The 21,008-nt window shown below is 36.1% G+C and overlaps 1 protein-coding gene across 7 annotated transcripts in view; it reads left to right on the forward strand.

Moving 5' to 3' along the window:
* The first annotated feature begins 3,970 nt into the window (after positions 1 to 3,970).
* GNPNAT1 (glucosamine-phosphate N-acetyltransferase 1) overlaps positions 3,971 to 21,008 on the forward strand; it is a 40,009-nt gene continuing 22,971 nt past the window's right edge. The window contains exons 1-3 of one of the 7 annotated variants that reach the window (XM_056811092.1): positions 3,971 to 4,258; positions 8,820 to 8,899; positions 8,981 to 9,120. The gene's annotated coding sequence lies outside the window, so the exon portion shown is untranslated. The other 6 variants (XM_056811093.1, XM_007473345.3, XM_007473344.2 and 3 more) reach the window with 6 other exon arrangements.

The following is a 21,008-nucleotide window of genomic DNA, read 5'->3' on the forward strand; positions in this document are numbered from 1 at the left end:
TGGGGAGTCTCATACCCCTAAACATCACTCTAATAAGCAGACAGGAGACTGGATAAGATGCTGGCAGAGAAAAGAGGCTTTATTCAGAGAAAACAGTGGGCACCTGGGAGGGGGAGGGGAAGGAAAAGGGATTCTGCACACAGAAGTGGCTTGCTCAGGGCAAAAATGTCCCCTCTAATTCTAGGTACAATCCCAGACTTTTATAATAATTCTGACACAAGATTTTCTCCCTTCCCTCTGTCCAGTTCCACAGAAAGCGGAGTGGGCGTTGTAACGTTCACAGTCTTGAGTCCATGATTTTAAATATTACATACTCCTAAAGACTCCCATGATCAAGAAAAACCCTTGACTATCAAGGGATTCCCAGTCTAGGACCAAAAAGATACATTTGAAACTCACTGTACTTTCCCTCCTTTAGCTTATTTTATTGTTTGGCTTTCTTCCCACAGTACAGATAAATACTTCTCAAGGCTTTTGCAATAGGGCAGGAAAACTAAAATTTTATAGAGTGTTGGGGGGGGAGGTAGTTTTAGTCCAAGGAATAGTAATACTAAGGGGTCTTGAAAATTGGGGTTACAACAAGCCAATTACTACTCTGAGAATTACACACTGAATCTCATCACACACAATGGGAAGTGGGTGAGAGGTGTTGAGTAAGCTCCTTGTAGAAGTTTGTTCATGGGTTTGTTTTTGTTTTTACCTTCTTATGGATTCTGATTGTAAAAAATCATGGAAATTTCTAAACTTGCTTTATTTTTGTTGCATATTTTTTATTTGGGAGCATTATTACTTCCCAATGGGGAAAAAAAAAGTGTAGTACCAGATGGATTTACAAGTGAATTCTATCAAACATATAAAAAACAATTAACTCTAATACTTCAAAAGCTATTTGGAAACAAATAGGAAATTCCCATTTTTGAATTGCTATTGAAAAAAATACAAAGTTCCTTTTATGCATTTAAAATGATTATAAGCTCTTAGCTATTTCAGATATCCCTTGACTTGAAACAAAGATCAGTGATTTTGCCTGAAGTACCCTTTTGGATGGGGCCCTCATCCTTGGTGATTTACATTAATAAACACACTTTGAATTTCATGTTTCTGGCAACATTTATCATATGGACCAAGTTTTTAAGATCTGGTCATCAATCCTCCCTAAGGTAAAAGTGAAACCTATTAATTCTGGCCTTTATTCCTGGCCATTTTTTACTACCTTAGTATGGAACTACTTCAAGGAATTATTGCTTGGAGTCTTTTCTTTCAGTTCATTTGTTTGCCTGCACTAAGCTATTACTATGGTGTTGCATATAGGTCAGGATTTCCCAATAATTAATAATTAATAACTAATTGGCCAATTATGAGATGTAAAGCCCCCTGGGAGATTTTTTAGTCTTGTCACCAAAGGATGGGAGGATAGTAGGAGCAGCATCTATTATACAGAGATCAGGTTAATTTCACAATATATACTAATGCCATTGCGACAAAAGCTAGATTAGTCTTTCCCTAAATAAACAATAAAATTATATCAGGATTTAATTATTGAGGTCCTGGGTTCAAATTTGACCTCAGAAACTTCTTGTGTAACTGAACAAGTCACAACCCTCATTACCTGACCCCTACAACTTTTTTGCCTTAGAACCACAAGAGTTTAAAAAAAAAGACAATGTTAGGAGCAGCTAGATGGCTTAGTGGATAGAGGGACAGCACTAGAGACGGATTTCCTCCATTCAAATCTGGCCTCAGACACTTCCTAACAGTGTGACCCTGGTCAAGTCACTTAATCCCACTTGCCTAGCCCTTGCCACTCTTCTGCCTTGGAACTGATACTTGATATAGATTTTTTTTTTAAACCCTTACCTTCTGTCTTGGAATCTATACTGTTTATTGGTTCCAAGGCAAAAGAGTGGTAAGGGCTAGGCAATGAGGGTTAAGTGACTTGCCCAGGGTCACACAGCTGGAAAGTGTCTGAGGCCAGATTTTAACCTAGGACCTCCTGTCTCTAGGACTGGCTCTCAATCCACTGAGCTACACAGCTGCCCCCTCTGTGAGCTTTTAATACATGGAGAAAAGTGAGATATAAGAAATAATTGAATATTTGCAGTGTGTTCAACCTTTCTCTAGGCCTGGCTCTCAATCCACTGAACTACCCAGGTGCCCCCTTGATATGGATTTTAAAATAGAAGGTAATGGTTTCTTTAAAAGACTTAATTATTTCAGGAAATGAATGCTTATCTCATTGTCAGCTTCCTGGTCAACAAAGGCATAAAAATCTCAGTATATAAGGAGTCAGATCCAAAGACTTGAGAGCTTCCTGTTACTGTGCAAGCCAGTATCTCCTCTTCTTGTCCAGGCACACCTTTCTCTATGGGTTAGGGGAGCTGCATTCACTGAAATCCTAGTTAAATGTTCTTTTTATGCTATTACATACACTTTTGTCATATACTATGTGATCTATATGTTAAATTGTTTCAGTCTTGAATGACTGAATAAATGACTTGACTAAATGAAAAACCACTTATTAAACATTTGCTAATTGTAAAACACTCTATTAAGCATTGAGGATATGTGACATAGTTCCATCTCTCTCCATAAGCTCATAGTCAAACTGGGGAGACAGCACATACAGGCTTCAGCTTTCCAGTTAGATGAACCACAGTCATAGCTGTAGAATGAGACAAGAGCAAGAGCATCCATTGTAGCAGTTACTGGGTTGCTTCCCAGGATGACTGTGGGGGTTGCATTGTTAACAGAACTGTGAGTATGGCAAGTGTTGCCATTTTGGGAACCCTTGGGCTTCTCTATTTAATGTCAGTTGGTCAGCAGTTGGTGCTGCTGCTGATAAGGATTTGCAGTCTTCCAGCACCTCTATTCCCTGGGTTCTTGGGTTTAGTATTCTGGCCCATCACTATTGAAGTCTAAAGGGAATTGCTATCAGTAGCTAGTTGCTTTAGCTAGATTGGCTGGTCCGCCTCCTAAGTCCCAACCCTTTGCTCAGCCTGGAGGGAGGGTTTCCTTCTTCATTGTTATGGCTGAACCCTGTGCCCTAAAGGGTAGGTATTTGCACTTTTTACCTTACCAGGTACCAGGAGAAGGGGTAAAATGTACTTCTCTATATGGTTATGTCAAGAAGTCAATCTAGTAAATTGTTGACCCTAATCTATGTGGGCTTTCTGTTTTGAGAATGGCTGGTCTCTTCTTTAAAGAAATGATTTCCCTCCTGGTTGTGAGGAGTTGTTTTCTTCCTCCTGACCCTTCTCCTAATTACGTCTGAAACTTGAAAACAGGGTCTTTACCCTGGCTTTCCTTAGTGCCCTTACGCTGTTCCTTGCACACAATTATTTACTGTTGTTGAATTAAGTTCACTTCCGTTTACATTTCTTAGAAGCAACTAAGGCCAAGCGATGTTATGTGAAATTTGTTCAGACCCCAAGAATAAGGTGCAAGAGGCGGAACTTTCCCCACATCCAATGAATGGTTTTCTATACTATTTGTAGCTGAGAGTAGAGTCAAAAATAATGGAAAGGAGAAACAGCAGAGATGTACCAAAGTGTTTCGGAAAGAGAGTAACAGAAAATCTGGGTTCAAAAATCTCCATACTTATTACTGGTGTGACTGAGGCTAAACCACTTCTTTCTGGAACTGATTATTCATTTGTAAAATGAGGGTATTAGATGGAATGAAGGCTCCTGGCCAGTTCTAAATCCTATGAAAGGAAAATTGCCACGGAGAACCACAAAGAATCAGTTATTTGTGTGCTTCCTTCCTATTCATTACTCATACCACTTCAAAAACACCCGTCCCCCTGGACTCTGTTTATTCCTGGAATAAGCACACATACTAAATCCGCAGAATTTCTTTGAGATGAGAGAAAAAGGCGGAGTTCCTTCCAGATGATGAGCTTAGGTTTGAGGCCTGCGGTCTGACGTAGTTGCAGGATGGGTGGGAGAACCCGGCATTACTCTAGCACTAGGGTTCCTGGTAATTTTCAACCTCAACCTCAACCCCACCTAGGACTTTTTTTCTTCCTTCCCTTCTCTCCCCACCCAGCTCCGGGTCAAAAGCTCTGGTTCCGCCGGTACTCCGCTCTCTGCTCGGCCCGTGCGTCAGGGGGCGGGGGCACTACCGCTGCCACGTCTGGGCAACGGCGGCGCAGCTGGGGGCGCGGGCGAAGCGCGAGGAGGAGCAGCCGGAGCCGGAACCGGAGCCGGAGCCGGAGGGGAAGTCAGAACCGGATGCGGATTTGGCGACACGAAACTGGGTGAGCTGTGATACTGGGCCGGTGTGCGAACGCCTTTTTGCTGGAAATGGCGAGACCGAGTTGGTTGGGGTTGTCTCGCTGTCTGCTCTTGACGCGGCCCGGCGCCTAGGCGAGGGTAGGGGTAGAAGAGATTCTGGGTGAGTGCGGAGAGGTGGCTTTAGGACCGTGGTGCCGCTTCTTGCTCTTTCCTCAGGCACGGGGCTTTATGGAACAACCCCCAGGGGCCGGGCGCGGACCTGTCTTGAGAGTGGAGCCAAGACTACCGGCCTCTTCGGAGTTTCTGTTGGACGTTAACGATAAACCATGCTGGTGTACCCTAGCCGAGAACTCCCAAAGACTCGTCTAGGCGCTGGGGAGATGTTCGCTGCTTTGTTGGGGTTGTGCCTGTGCCCTGAGGGCGGCTGTCTGTAGTCTTTACTTCAGCACTTACCAGGAGGAGAGTTAAAGTGGAGTGACGCCAGAAAACCAATCTAGTCAATCATTGACCCTGAACTATCGATGCAGGCTTTCTGTTTCAGATTGGGATCAATTATGGACCAAGTTGCATCTGGCTGGTGAGGGAAGGGGGAAGACCCGGAAAAGACTCCTTATTAATTTTCCCTGGGTGGTGAAACCATCCTAGAAAGAATTTTGGAAACTCGCTAGTCAGTACCTCCACCCCCTGCCCTCCCTAGATCCCGTTGGGAAGGACCAACATTTTCGAAGACTTTTAAAACAAGTTGTTTATACTGTAGTGGATGGGAGATACTATCTTAAATAAAGGAATATCTTTATCCGTTATTTAATCCTATTCCAAGATACCAGTTCCAGATGAATGAAGTTTTTTGCTTTAAATGAACGCATTACAATCATTTTAGAGATAGGAGGTATATTGGAAACATTCTAATCCGAGGCACCTAGGTAGCACCAGGCCTGGAGTCGGGAGGACCTGGGTTCAAATGTGGCCTCAGACACTTGCTAGCCCTGAGATCCGGAGTAAGTCATTTAACCTCAGTTGCCCAGCCTTGACCGATCTTGCCTTTGCCTAAGAAAAAAAGTTTAAAAAGAAATATTGGAATCCAATTCCTGCCTTTTACTGATAGGGAAACTTACTTGAAAGCTTTAGTGATTTATCCCTACAGCTAGTGGCACTGTTGGAAACAGAACTCGGGTATCTTCATCTTTCTTGATAACAATTTATATAGATTGAATAACATCTACCTAAACTAAAACAGATTTTTGTGATAGAACATTTAAAAAGTAACATAGACAGCTTCTCTGGTGAGGTGTTATTTGAAATAGGTAATATTGGAAGAAAAACGACTTCTTGACCATTTAGAGACTTCCTTTACTTTTAGATTTTTGTACTTAGAGTGTTAACTTGGGGTGATTGATGGGCATGACTTTCCTCACATTTGTGAAATGACAAGTCCTTTAGATATTCTAGGTGGGCATTGGATAAGTCATTTTACCTTTCTAATGTGTTGTGGTAAAACTGAGAGAAACAACCATTTTGTAAACTTCCTAAAGCGGTGAGGTATGAAATTCCAAAAGTAGACAGGCGTGTGTTGAGGGTGTGTATTATTGGTATGGGTTTGCATTAGTCAACTCTACTGAATTGTCCTCTGGGGGTTATAGTTACTCATATACACTGGGCTTCAAGTCAGGATTTTATGATTCTGCATCTAAGTTGCCATGTGGTATTAGGCTCAGTTTTTAGGCCCGCCTAAGCCTCAGCTTCGTATTTGTAAAAGGAATGGATTAAGATTAGATGATCTGTAAGATACCTTCTCATAATTAACATTCACCTAAGTTATGTAATATTTAAGTAGCTTAGATAATAATTTTAGAGTAGAGGGGACCTCAGAGACCATCTACTCCACCCCTCTTCTTTTACAAGTGAGGAAATGGGTCCAGAAAAGTAGCTTGCCCAAGGTTACAAAAGTTTCTTTACTTCAAATCTAGCACACTTTGCATTTTATCACACCTCATTTATCTGGCCTCTTTGGGAAGATGAAGGTGTTTAACTATAGAATATATTTTCTAGATGAATGAAATATATTGCTTTAAATGCTCAAAGTTTTTATTTTAAACATCTTTTCCGTGAAAAATCTGTAAAATTGTTTTTGTTAGCTATTCATGTAATTTAAAACCCTTAGGAAAATTCAACATTCTATTATATTATAATGCAGTGAAGCATGGAGGATCCTCCAAGATGTGTTGGGTTGTTAACCCCCTTTACTACATAGCCTTAATATTCTTATGTAGTAAGAGGAAGGATGGTATAGTGACCAGAGAACTGGCCTTAGAGTCAGGAAGGTAGGGTTAAAATTCTGCCTAACAAATCTTGGTTGTGTGTGACCTTTGAGCAAGTCACTTTTACTTTTCAGTATTCCATATGATTTAAAAAAACACAACTTTTAAACTATTCTCACAAGGTTTGGATTTTTTTGATGGTTTAAAATGTTTTTCAATTATACTCAAAAACAATTTTAACATTTGTTTTCAAATTTTTGAGGGCCCCCCTATTGAAGAGCCAAGCAGTTTGAACTAGGATATACATCTGCAGTTGTGCAAAACATTTACATTAGTCATATTGTGAAAGAAAACACAGACTAAAAGAAAAAAACCCCACAGAAAATTAAGTAAGCAAGAGTATGCTTTATTTTTGTTTGTTTGTTTTTCTCTCTCTTTTTATTTATTGAGTCAATTTAGAACATTATTCCTTAGTTACAAGAATCGTATTATTTCCCTCCCACCCTTCCTGTAGCTGATGCACAATTTCACTAGGTATTATATGTGTCCTTGATCAGAACCTATTTCCATGTTGTTGGTGTTTGCATTAGGATGTTCATTTAGAGACTACATCCCCTCTACCCATGTATTCAAGCAGTTTTTCTTAGGTTTTTTTGCTCCCACAGTGTTTACTCTGAATGTGGATAGTGGTTTTTCTCATAGATTCTTCCAGGTTGTTCAGGATCACTGCATTACCACCAATGGAGAAGTCCATTACATTCGGATATACCACAGGGTATCAGTCTCTGTGTATATTATTCTCCTGGTTCTGCTCCTTTCATTCTGCTTTAATTCTTGGAGGTCATTCCAGTCTCCATGGAATTCCTCCACTTTATTATTCCTTTGAGCACAATAGTATTCCATCACCAACATATACCACAATTTGTCCAGCCATTCCCCAATTGAAGGGCATCCCCTCATTTTTCAAATTTTTTGCCACCACAAAGAGCATGGCTATGAATATTCTTGTACAAGTCTTTATCTTTATTATCTCTTTGGGGTACAAACCCAGCAATGCTATGGCTGGATCAAAGGGCAGACAGTCTTTTAGTGCCCTTTTAGTGCCAAATTGCCCTCCAGAATGGTTGGATCAAGTCACAACGCCACCAGCAATGCATTAATGTCCCAACTTTGCCACATTCCCTTCAGCATTCATTACATCCCATTGCTGTCATGTTAAGTATGCTTTATTTTTTCTTATATTCTTTCAAATTTTTATTTTTGAATATGTTTCCATGTTTACATGATTCATTTTCTTCCCTCCCCCCTTCCTTCCCCTTTCCCAGAGCCAACAAATAATTCCACTGGGTTGCAATAGTATGCTTTAATCCAATTTCAGACTCCATCAATTCTTTGTCTACACACTACCCCAAGTTAGCTCTCTCTATACAAAAATCTAAACGTAAAGAAAGAACATCTTTTAATCATAAATCCTTCAGAATTGTCTTGGCACTTTGTATTACTGAGAGTAGCAAAGTCATTTATATATTCATTATACAATAATATTGCTATTTTTTGCAAGTGTTCTCTTGGTTCAGTTCATGTAAGTCTTAACAGGTTTTTCTCAGAGCATCTTGCTTGTCATTTCTGAAAGTATAATGGCATTCCATCACAATAACAATCATATACCACAACTTGTCCAACATTCCTAAATTTCCAATTCTTTACCACCACAAAAAGAGTTCCTATAAATATTTTTGTATATGTACATCCTTTTCCCTTTTTTTTAAAATTTCTTTGGGATACAGATCTAGAAGTGGTATTATTGTGTCAGAGTGTATGTAGTTTTATAGCCCTTTAGGCATAGTTCCAACTTATCCTTTAGAATGGTTGGATTAGTTCACAATTCTTGACAGTGCATTAATGACTCAATTTTCCTACATCCTCTCTAATTTTGGTCTTTACCAATGATATCACAGGTCAAAAAAAAAAAGTCCCCAAGAAACAAACAAAAAACTCAAGCCTACTAGCCATTCCCTTGGAGGAATCATAGATCCGTTTGAGTATTACTATTACTATACCATGATATGATGGATAGAAAACTAGCTTGTCACTAGTTAACTCCCATTGTTTATCCCTTACCACTCCTACCTTGGAACCAATACATAGTATTGATCTGAGGTGGAAGTGGGGGGGGGGGGTGAGAGAGAAACTGAAATGATTTGCACTGTGAAACGGCTAGGATAATAATCTGTGGAATCAGGATTCTGATCTAGGTCTTATGGCTCTTTTCACTTTATCATGCAGCCTCTAAGATTTCTCAGAGGACCATTTTCTTCTTTTCTAGGTAATTGCCTGTATTTTTAAAAATAAATAATTGCTGAATAAGAGAAGTACATTACAGTACCTTATGAAGCAGAGAGTCAGGTAATGTAGAATACAACTGAAAAGGTTTGAAAAAATATCCTAAAACTATTTTTAAAAAATGTTTTTCCTGTTTTGCTGCAGATCCTTCAACATTTGCTATTTTTCTTCTTATTGGTAATTTGGAACAATTTTTCCATTGTTGATTGCTTGGATTTTTTCCCTGCCTGTTTAATGTTCTACAAAGCCAAAGACTCTACACATTCTTTGTAGCCACATTTTTGGTAACTATCCAAGATATATAAGGAACTCATTCAAATTTATAAGACTTTAGAACCATTCCCCTACAGAGAAATGGTTAAAAAAAAATGAACAAGCAGTTTTCTTTTTTTATTTTGTTACACAGAATAAGTACATTAGTAGTATAATGATTAAAAACCAGACATATCCCAAAAACCAGACAAAAGACAAATCCCGTCTACTTTAAATCTTGTGTACTTAATGCATTTAAAAAAACAAATATTCTTCATTTATTTTTGATAAAGGTAATAGAAATAGTAGTGCTCCCCAAACATGGCATTACATTAAAATTTTTTATTTTTGTAGCATCGTGATGTAGTGTATATTCACCATTCCTCTTGAGCCATGTGGTTCAATGTTTGAGTTTAATTCAAAGTAACAGCAAATTACATTGAATTAAATGATAATCCCTTCTACCAACCAAACAAAAATTTTTTTAACCCTGAAAAATCAAGCCTTTCCTATATATTGGTGTAGTCTGACCAAACAAAAAAATTTTTAACCCTGAAAAATCAAGCCCTTCCTATATATTGGTGTAGTCTGACAAAATACATTCCCACATTTGTATATGTCTGAAAAACGTATATCTTTTTGCATTTTAAGTTCAGTTTCTCCCATTTGGGAGGTGAGTGGCATGTTTCATCTGTATTCTTTTGGACTCATCATTGTATTCTTAAAACATTTTTTAATTTAAACATTTTGTTTAAATTTTAATTTATTGATTTATCAGAGTGCTTAATGATTTCAAAGTTCATTTTCTCTAGAATGTAAAATTGTTCTAGTTTACTGCATCAATTGATTGTAAAAATTAAAATTAATCTCAAATAATAAAAAATCATATTTTAGGAGACTTACTAATGATCATTAGAAATAAAGGAATAAAAGGGATACAAAATTAAAAAAAACTATGTGCCCATGGCTAATTAACCTGTTCAAAATTCCAGCTCTTACCACCACACTTGCAAGAAGAAGCCAGAAAGCCGAGGGACCCGCACCTCAATGTCACTGCCTAATATCCCTTATCTACAGGAAGTACATAACAGGAAGTCAGTAGGCTCCTGGGAAATGTAGTTTTTTAGGGTAACATTTTCAATTATATATGACAGTGGTCTTTCCAGTTGCCTTTGAAATTTTCTATTTCATCATTTCTTATGATAGTTATTTCATTATATTCATATATTACAATCTATCTAGCTCTTTTCCAATAGGACACCTGTTTAGTTACAGTTTTAGGATGCTAGGAAAATAACTATAAATATGTTTGAACATTTAATTACTTTTCCTCACTCATTTATTTTAGGAGTCCAGACATGTAGAAGTATAGCTGGGTCAGAGTATGTACTACATTTTACTACTTTGAACATAGTAACAAATTACTTTGCAGAATGACTGGACCAATTCACAGTCCTACCAAGAGTGTGCTAGTATATATATGAAATAGTCTGACTTCTTTTTCTCCTTCATTTCTGTCCCTTTTCTCCTCTCCTCCTTTTCTTTCCCCATTACTGAACTGCTCTGGATCCACCTAAGCCAGTTCATGCCTCTTTGGGCAGCCTTTTGGCCTTTCCTCATGAGGCATCACAATTTTGGAGCTGAGACTTAAATGGACAGTTTTCAAAGGAAATCCTATCTGTCAAGAACTATATGAAAAAATACTATAAATATAAATACATATATAGAGAAATGGTAATTAAAAGATTTATGAAATTCCATCTCACAACAAATGTTGGAAGGGCTTTAGGAAAAACAGGTATACCACTTATATTTAGAGCAACTCTTTTTATAGTAGTCCCAAACTGGAAAGGAAAAGAGGGGCACTCCTAATTGGGGAATGATTAAACAAATTATAGTATCTAAATATAGTATAATATTGTGCTATAAGGAACAATGAAATAGACAGTGTTAGAGAAAATTGAGACAATGTCTATGAACTGATGGAGAGTAAAGTAGGCTTTAAGGTTTAAAAAACATTTTATAAATATTCACAATAACCCTATGAGGTAGGTGCTATTATTCATTTTGTAAATGAGGAAACTAAGGTTGACCATTGAATCAAGACTTTACCATGGTCTCACACAAAGATGGATTTTAACTCAGAACTCCCTGACTCAAGATCCAACACTGCTCTGCAGCCTAGCTAAGGAAGAACCATGCCACTCACCTTCTCCCATAGAGGTGATAGACTTAAAATGTAGAATAAGACATATATTTTTTTAAACCTTTATCTTCTGTCTTAGAATCAATACTAAATATCATTTCCAAGGCAGAAGAGTGGCAAGGGCTAGGCAATTGAGGTTAAGTGACTTTCCTAGGGTCATACAATTAAGAGTATCAGGACCCTCATCTCCAGGCCTGGCCTCTGCTTTGAGACATACATTTTTATTTACAATTTTTGCATCAGGGTTCATTAGGGAGATTTGGTTTATAAGTTTTCTTTATCTTTTATATCTTCCTGGTTTAGTTATCAATACCATATTTGTGTATGAAGAGTTTGGAATGATTCCCCCTTTCTCTGTTTTTCTAAATAAGTTTATGTAGGGTTAGTTGTTCTTTGAATGTTTGATAGAATTCACTTCATAATCCATCTGACTTTGGGGCCTTTTTCTTAGGAAGTTCTTTGATGGTTTGTTCAGTTTCTTTTTCTGTGATGGGGTTCTTTAGGTATTGTATTTCCTCTTTTGTTAATCTGGCTAGTTTATATTTTTGTAAGCATTTATCTATTTCACATAAGAGTGACAGATTTATTGGAATATAGTTGGATGAAATAACTTCTAATAGTTGTTTTAATTTCTTCTTCATTGGTTGTGCCTTCTTTATTTTTGATACTGGTAATTTAGTTTTCTTTATTTTTTAAATCAAGTAATAAATAGTTTATCTATTTTTTCACACCAACTCTTTATTTATTAAATAGTTTTCTTGCTTTCAATTTTGTTAACCTCTCCCTTGATTTTCAGGATTTCCAATTTGATGTTTAATTGGAAGATTTTTAATTTGTTCTTTTTCTAGTATTTTTAGTTGCATGCTTAATTAATTGATCTGCTCTTTCATAATTTTATTGATGCGAACATTTATAGATACGAATTTCCCTCTAAGTTCTGCTTTGGTTATATCACATAAATTTTGACATGTTGTCATTTTCTTTAATGAAATTGTTGATTGTTTCTATGACTTGTTCTTTGACCCATTTATTCTTTCGGATATGATAATTTGGTTTCCAATGAATTTTTTGTCTTTCTGCTACCTTTTTTTTTTTGCTATAATCTTATTGCATTATGATCTGAAAAGTATGCATTTACCATTTCTGCTTTTCTACATTTAGGTGTGAGTTTTTTTTATGTCCTATTATGTGGTCAGTGTTTGTGACAGTGCCATGTACTGCTTCTCAGCAAAAACTGCATTTTTTTTCTATTCCCATTCAATTTTCTCCAGAAGTCTATTGTATCCAATTTTTCTAAAGTTCTATTTAATTCAACTTCTATCTTGTTTATTTTTTGATTGATTTATCTATTTTGAGAGGGGAAGGTTGAGGTTCCTCATAGTAATGTTTTACTATCTATTTCTTCCTGTAATTCATTGAACTTTTCCTTTAGGAATATTAATGCCATGCTATTTGGAGAACAAATGTTTAATACTGATATTGTTTCATTATTTATAGTGCCTTTTATCATGATGTAATTTCTTTCCTTATCTCTTTTAATTAGATCAGTTTTTAGTTTTCTTTGTCAGAGATTGTATTGCTATCCCTGCTTTTTTTCATTTAGCTGAGGCATAGTAGATTCTGCTCCAACCTCTTTTATTGTGTGTCTCCCTGTTTTAAATGTTTCTTTTTTTAATTAAAAATTTTTATTTAATTAATTTAGAATATTTTTCCATGGTTACGTGATTCACGTTCTTTCCCTCCCTTCCGCCTCCCACCCCCATAGCTGAAGCGCAATTCCACTGGGTTTTACATGTATCATTGATCAAAACCCATTTCTGTATTATTGGTAATTGCACCAGGGTGATCATTTAGAGTCTACATCCCCAATTATATCCCCATCAACCCATGTGATCAAGTAGTTGCTTTTCTTCTGTGTTTCTGCTCCCACAGTTCTTCAATGTGGATAGCATTCTTTCTCATAAGGCCCTCAGAATTGTCCTGGATCATTGCATTGCTTTTGGTAGAGAAGTCCATTACATTCGATTGTAACACAATGTATCAGTCTCACACAGATTTTGAGTTTTCCCAGGCATTTTTGTTAAATAATAAATCTTTAACTTCAGTAGATAGGGTTTTTTGGGTTTATCAAAGATTAAGCTACTCTTTGTTTCTTTTGATATGTTATTTACCCCTGATCTGTTCCAGTGATTGATGTAATTCTTTTAACCAGTACAGAAAACATTTTGATTATTCTTTTGAAGGACAGTTTGAGATCTAGTATTGGTAGCATCCTCTTTCCCATTTTTATTCATTATTTTACATGAGATTCTTAACTCTTTTCTAGTTTAAATGTTATTCTTTTATCTACTTATATAAAGAATTCTTTAGTAGCTTGATTAGTATATCATTGAATAAATATATTGGGCAGTCTTGTTATCTTTATCATATTGGCTTGGCCTACTTATGAGCAATTACTATTTCTCCAATTTTGAAGGGGTCTGTATTTCTATAAAAAGTGTTTTGGAGTTAAATTCATATCATTCTTTTGGAGGAGTTTTCTATTTTTGTAAAACAGTTTGTAATTATGGAGAGAATAATCCAAAGGACCAGTTTGAATTAATACTCCCATATCATGTAATTCTTTGAGTCTTTGTTGTAAAGCACTTAAGTAAGAAGCAAGTTGTATTGTGGTTTACTAAGGACTCTGAGATTAAGCTAATGATGATTATGAAGGAAAAGATAGAGACTCTAGAGAAAGAAAAATGGAAATGAAAAGAAGGAATGATTCTAACAAATGATTTTGGGAATGATGTAAAGGATAATGATAGCAAAAGTAAGAATTTATCTAGATTACAATGAGAAGAGGCAGAATGCAATAAAAATCAGGCCTCACTGTTTTCATTAAGGGATATATCTGTTGTAACTGATGATGAAATTTACAAAGTAAAGACACATAAATTGTTTATGCTGGAGATTTTAGATTCGATTAAGCTTAGAACTACATCATTTACTGAAGAACCAAGTAAGGTTGTAAGGGAATTTCAAAGAGCAATAGACATTTTTAACCTCCATTATGGTGATTTTAATTTATTGATGAAAGAATTATTGATGAAACATGAGAGAAATAAGTTTATTGATGAGAAGAGAAATGATCCATTATTGACCCATGGCCAGAAAATTTTCAAAGTTTTGATATAAATTATACAGATGATTATGAACATTTTAAAGAGGTCAGAAAGTCAATCATGGATATCATGAAGAGGCATACAAAAAGACCAAATGCCTGATCTAAATTTGAAATATCAAACAAAAAATTAATGAAACACCTACAAACTTTTTGGAACGAATCACAGGTGCAGGTGAAGTCTTTTTAGTCCTAGATGTTTTAGAGGAAGGAACTGTTAATCATATTAAGAGAATTTTTGTGAAAAATGCAATTACTAAGATAAAATTGTTTTTCAGAAATAATTGCCCTGATTGGGAGGAGGTGGAACTAGAGGAATTGAGAAAAAAAGCAGTGTATTTGCATATTGATAATGAGGACAAATATGATAAAAGAGATAATGTAGTAGAGGATTTGAAAAGAAAATTGAGAAGCTGAATTAAAAGCAAAGGAAATTGAGATTAAGGAGGTAAAAGTAGTAGCTGCTTTGAGATCTGTGCAACCTAGAAATAACAATAACTAGTGAAAGAAGATTAGGTCCTATGAGATGTTTCCTTTGTAACAGAATTGGACATCTGTACAGGGATTTCAGGTTCAGAAACCAATTCAGAAGGCAATTAAATAGAAATGGAGAATACAATAAACAATACAATAATAACAACTGGAACAATAATAGAGGGTATAACAATAATGACAACCAGAATAGAGGTTTTAATCAATGCCAAAATGCCTGTTGCCAGGGACAACAAGCATCAGATCTTGTGACAATACTACCTTGGGCAAATTCAGGAGCTAGACCCAAATAAAGACAGGTAGTAAAAGGTGACCAGAGTAAGGGAGCTTGTAGCTTATGAAGGTTTACCCTAAGTCCATATGAAAATGAATCAGGAAATAATGAGTGTGGTATAAATGAAAATGAGTTTAGGATAAATGAAAATAAGTGTAATGAATATAAGGTTGATGGTTATACAAATGAATTAAATTCAGGAGATAATATAATTAGTATAAATAATTGTACACAGAAAGAACATTGTAATATAAATTTAATAGAAAATTCTAATGAAGGTAAAATAATGGAAATTACTGAGGAATATAAACTGAATAATAATAATGAAATTGTAAATGAGAACAATGATACCAACGTAGAGAATATAAGAACCAATGAGAGTAATATAAAAGCTGATGATTCAAAATCCTGGGAAAGTCATGTAATTCAAGCAGATGTAAGCTTGGATGGACAGGAAATGACTGAGTTTTGTATTGATGTTACTGTGCATGCACCAGTTCTTGAAACCTTCCAACCTCCAAATGGTACTGAACCCTATGTTTCTCTAACTATAGGGGATCAGATATATGATCTTTTGGTAGACACTAGAGTCAGTAAATCAGTTTTGCAAAGTCTTCCTAAAGATTGTAAAGCTGTTGGTACTATGGAAGTCATTGGAGCTACTGTAAAACCAGAGCAAGTAGCAAAATTACAACCTAAAATGATAACTTTAGGTCTTTTATCTGTGGAGCATGCAATTCTTTGTATGCCAGACTGTCCCATGAATCTTCTTGGTAGGGATTTACTGTGTAAATTGTGAGCAAAGATTCAATGTACTGACACTGGGGATATATCATTACAACTCCCAGAAGAATCTCTGAAAGCTTTTCCATTGCTGTTCTTAGATTCCATCAGTGCAGAGAATGATTTGGATTCCATCTATCCTCTTCCTGAGGATATCCCTGAAGATTTGTTGTCAAAGTCTTCCACAGATGTAGGCCTATTGAAATCATCTACTCCAGTAAGAGTGAGAACCAAGGAAAGACCAGTTCCTTGTGTTCTCAATACCCCTTGAGTAAAGAAGCAATAGAAAGTATCAGACCTATCATTGAGTCCCTAATTCAACAAGGTATCATAATTCCTTGTTGTCTACAGATTCATCCAGGATCTGAGAGTTGTAAATGATCATGTAATAAAGACACATCCTACAGTACCAAGATCAGCTGCTATAATCTCTTCCATCCCAAGCCATGCAAGATATTTCACTGTGGTAGATTTATGCTCAGCGTTTTTCTTGATGCCAATTCATGAGGATTCTCAAAAGATCTTTGCTTTTACATGGGAGAAAACACAATGATGTGGACTTGTCTTCCACAGGGATTCTGTGATAGCCCAAACCAATCCTCACAAATTTTGAACAGAGACCATAAAACAATAACATTCAAAGAGAGTAAAATAGTACATTTTGTTGATGATATCCTCCTTGCATCACCATCTGCTAAAGTATATTTAAGGGATAGCAAGATTCTTTTGATTGAATTGTACAAATGTGGGCATAAAATCTCTAAGGCAAAACTAGAGTGGGTATTGCCTCACATTGAGTATCTTGGCTTTGTGTTGTCAGAGGGTTCAAGAAGTATCACTCAGAAAAGAATATTTGATATCCAGAAACTGAGTGCATCTAAGACCAAGAAGCAACTCAGAGCTTTTCTTGGAACAACTGGTTTCTGTAGACAATGGATACCTGGGTATAGTGAAATTACTAAATGCTTAACAGATCTAACCAGGAATACAGAACCAGAATCTCTGAAACTCAAACCTGAACATCTGTAAGTTGTAAGTAAGCTCAAGGAAGTGATTTTATCTGCACCAGTCCTTGGAATCCCAGACTATACTAAACCTTTTCAACTGTTTGTAAATGAGACCAAAGGAATTGCTTCTGGTGTACTGACACAGACTTTAGGACAAAGTTATCCAATTGGATACTATAGTTGTCAACTAGATCCAATTGATGCTGGTACAGTTTCTTGTCTAAGGGGTATAGCAGCTGCAGTGTGTTAGTCCAGAAGTCATCAGATTTTGTTTGGGAATGTCTATTGATTGTATATTGTTCACATCAAATAGAAGCACTAATGAGGAAATTTCATACTCAAGCATATTCAGACCAACCAATATCTAAGTATGAAATTATACTTCTAGGTAGTGAATGAATTGAAGAGGTGTAGTGTTTTAAATCTAGCTTCACTTCTTCCTGATTTGCCAAAGAACGGTGAACCATTACATGAATGTGTAGAAGTAGTTGATCTAGTGGTTATGCCTAGGATGGATTTAAAAGGCATTCCAATTGAAAATCCAGACTTGGTTTTGTAAAAATGGAGACTTGAATCCAGGACCTCAATCCCCAGAAGTCCTTGCTCCACTTCCCCAGAATGCTTTGTAATATCACTGAATTCTCACCTGGACCGAGATTGAGATGGGGTATTTAACCTGATTGGAAAGGCTTCTGGGGTCTTCTTTTTCCCGTTGCCGCTTCCAAGCAGATGCATCTCTATTCATAATGTAGGTGAGGTTGTCTAGGCCTCACTGCCTAGACACGTGCTTTCTTATTCTGTATTTTCTTTAATCCTTAACCTCTAATAAACCTCTAAAAATATAATACTGTTTGCAGAGAGAAACTAATTTCTACCTGCCTCAGTTTCCCTAAATTTTAACTGTTAACAGTTTTATTCACAGATGGTTCTTCATATTTGTGTAATGGAATTCAGTGTACAGGTGCTGCAGTTGTCACTGGATTTGAGACACTGTGGTATTGATCATTACCTAGTAACCTTAGTGCTCAAGGCACAGAGTTGGTCATTTGCAAGCATGTCTTCTGGCTGCTGGTAAAAGTGCAAATGTTTAACTCCTATTATAGCTTTTCTGTTTCTCATGCTACCGGAAAGATCTGGAAATGAGGTTTTATTATTGCATCAGGAAAACCAATTGCTAATGCAGAAATAATTACTGAGTTGTTGGATGCTATCCAGAATCTTAAACAGCTAGCGGTAATCCATTGTAGAAGTCATACTTATGGCAGAGATTCAGTCACTAAAGGAAATCATAGAGCTGATATAAGTGCGAAATTTGTTGCTAAAAATGCAAGCTGGCAGCCTGGGATGCTGCAAGATCAAGATTTCACAGAGCCTGGCTGGGTCAGGATTCTAGGGCAATTGGAAACTCTCTCTCAAACTAGTCAGACTGGAAGGTGTGCCTAGTGGTCTCCCTGAAGAAACCAATTGAGGAGCTACCAAGGACTTTGGATTATCAAATAAGGTTGACTAAGTGTTCCCCTTCACATTGGTGGACATTGTGAATGGTGAGAACTTTCTCCCTTTTTGGACCTTGTGAGGATACTACATCTTGATTCTGTTGTTTGACCCAACCAACTGGAGTTTGTGAGAATCTGGCCCTGTGGAAATTACTAACCCCTTGAAGTTTAGTTTTGTTAAGGTTTACTTAGGTTTAATACCTGGGTGGGTTAATAGTAGAAGCACTTCACTAAATCCCCTCCCAATTCCCTTTATCTTTTTTAATTAAATAAACCCTTTTGATATTTTTTTAGTGTTATCCCTTCTGTTACCTTTCTCTAAAACTTTTACATATATAGTACCGTCTATACAATCTATCATAGCACATGTACCTTATAAAAATGTTTTCCCAGTTTGTTGCCTTCTTTCTAATTTTGGTTGCCTTGGCTTTGTTTGTACAGAAACTTTTAAATTTAATATAATCAAAATCACTCATTTAAATTCCTTCCCTTCCCATAGATCTGACAGTATACTATTATATGTTCATCTAATTTATTTATGATTTCCCTCTTTATATTTAATTTATATTTAATATTTAAATCATTATTTACATAATTTGAATTTATCTTGGTATAGGGTATGAGATGTTGGTCTAAACCTAATTTTTCCCATACCGTTTTCCAAATTTCCTAGCAGTTTTTGTCAAATAGTGAGTTCTTGACCTAAGAGCTGGGATCCATCTGGCCCTGGGGATTTTTTTTTTTTAGGGAGTTCCTTAATGGATTGTTCAATTTCTTTTTCTGATATGAAATTACTTATTCTATTTCCTCTTTTGTTAATATGTGCAGTTTTTTATAAATATTTATCCATTTCACCTAAATTGTCATATTTTTATCTTATAATTGGGCATAAAGTTCTTAACAATTGTCCTAATTTCCTCTTTCTTGCAGGTAATGTTACCCTTTTCATTTTTGATACTATTAAATTGATTCTATTTTTTTAAAATTAGGTTAGCCAAAACTTTTATCTATTTTGTTTTTTACAAAGAACCAGCTCCTTGTCTAATTTGTTAGTTCAGTGGTTCTTTTTGTTAATTTCTCCTTTAATTTTATGGTTTCCAATTTAATTTTTACCTGGGGTTTTAAAATTTCTTCTTTTTCCTAGTTTTTTAAGGTGTACACCCAATTCTTTAATCTCCTTTTCAATTTTGTTTATATAGTCACTCAAGGATATACATTTTTCCCCTGAGTACTGCTTTGGCTGTATCCCATAGATTTTAATATGTTATCTCCTCATTGTCATTCTCTTCAATGAAATCAACATTGTCTTTTTGATTTGTTCTTTGACCCACCAGTTTTGAAGAATTAGATTAATTTCCAATTGCTTTAAATATTTCCATGAATCCTTATTAATAATTTTTATCACATTATGATTTAAGAAAGTTGTGCTTATTATTTCTGCTTTTCTGCATTGCTTTGCTATGTTTTTATGTCCTAGTCCATGGTCAGTTTTTATTTATGTACCATGTGCTAGAGAAAAGAAGGTATATTCTTTTTTTATCCCTATTCAGTTTTCTCAAGACATTTTTTAGCTCTCGTTTTTCTAACATTTCATTACCTTCTCTTCTTTTAAACTTATTTTTTGGTTCAATTTTTCTAGTTCTGATAGGGTATGGTTGAAGTCCCCCACTAGTATGATTTACTATCTATTTCCTTGCTGAACTCCTTCAGTTTCTCCTTTAACAATCTGGAAAGCTGTACCATTTGGTGCATATGTGTTGAGTACTGATATTTCTTCATTATTTATGTTACCTTTTATCAAAATGTAGTTTCCTTCCTTGTCTCTTTTAATAAAATTTAATAAAAATCTCTTTTTACTTTAGCTTTGTCTGATATCATGATTTCTATTCCTGCCTTCTTTGTTTTAGTTGTAGCCCAATAGATTCCATTCCAGCCTTTTACCTTCATCCTGTGTGTCCCCCATGTATGTTTCTTGTAGACAACCTATACCGTATTAGCCTGAATATAGTGCGATGTTTTTCCCCCCAACATGTACCTTTGAAAGTAAGATTCACACTATATTTGAGCACTTCCAGCTTTGAAATGATAAGTTGTGTATCGTGCACCTCAGCATAAGTCAAAAGCATGGCTATCTCCTGGGGGCAGATGGGAAATGCTGAACAAATGCCTGCTTATTTTGATATTTCATAAATGTCATTAATACTAAAGGTGCCAAATCAGTGTTGATTCAAACTCCTGGAAATGAGGAAACTAGAATGACCTTGATACTTGCAGTCACAGCTGATGGGAGAAAACTGACTCCTTATGTAATAAAACATTACCCAAGGAAAAGTTACCATCAGGAGCTTTCTTTTGTGTACAGGAAAAGGAATGAGTGAATGAAGAACTTGTGTTAGATTGGTTGAACGTGGTCTGGGGTAGGTGTCCAGGTGTGTTACTACGTCAGAGAGGAATTCTCATACTTGATGCATTCAAGGGTCACCAGACTGAAAATGT

This window comes from Monodelphis domestica, chromosome 1 (assembly GCF_027887165.1).
Source record: "Monodelphis domestica isolate mMonDom1 chromosome 1, mMonDom1.pri, whole genome shotgun sequence".
NCBI classification, from domain to species: domain Eukaryota; kingdom Metazoa; phylum Chordata; class Mammalia; order Didelphimorphia; family Didelphidae; genus Monodelphis; species Monodelphis domestica.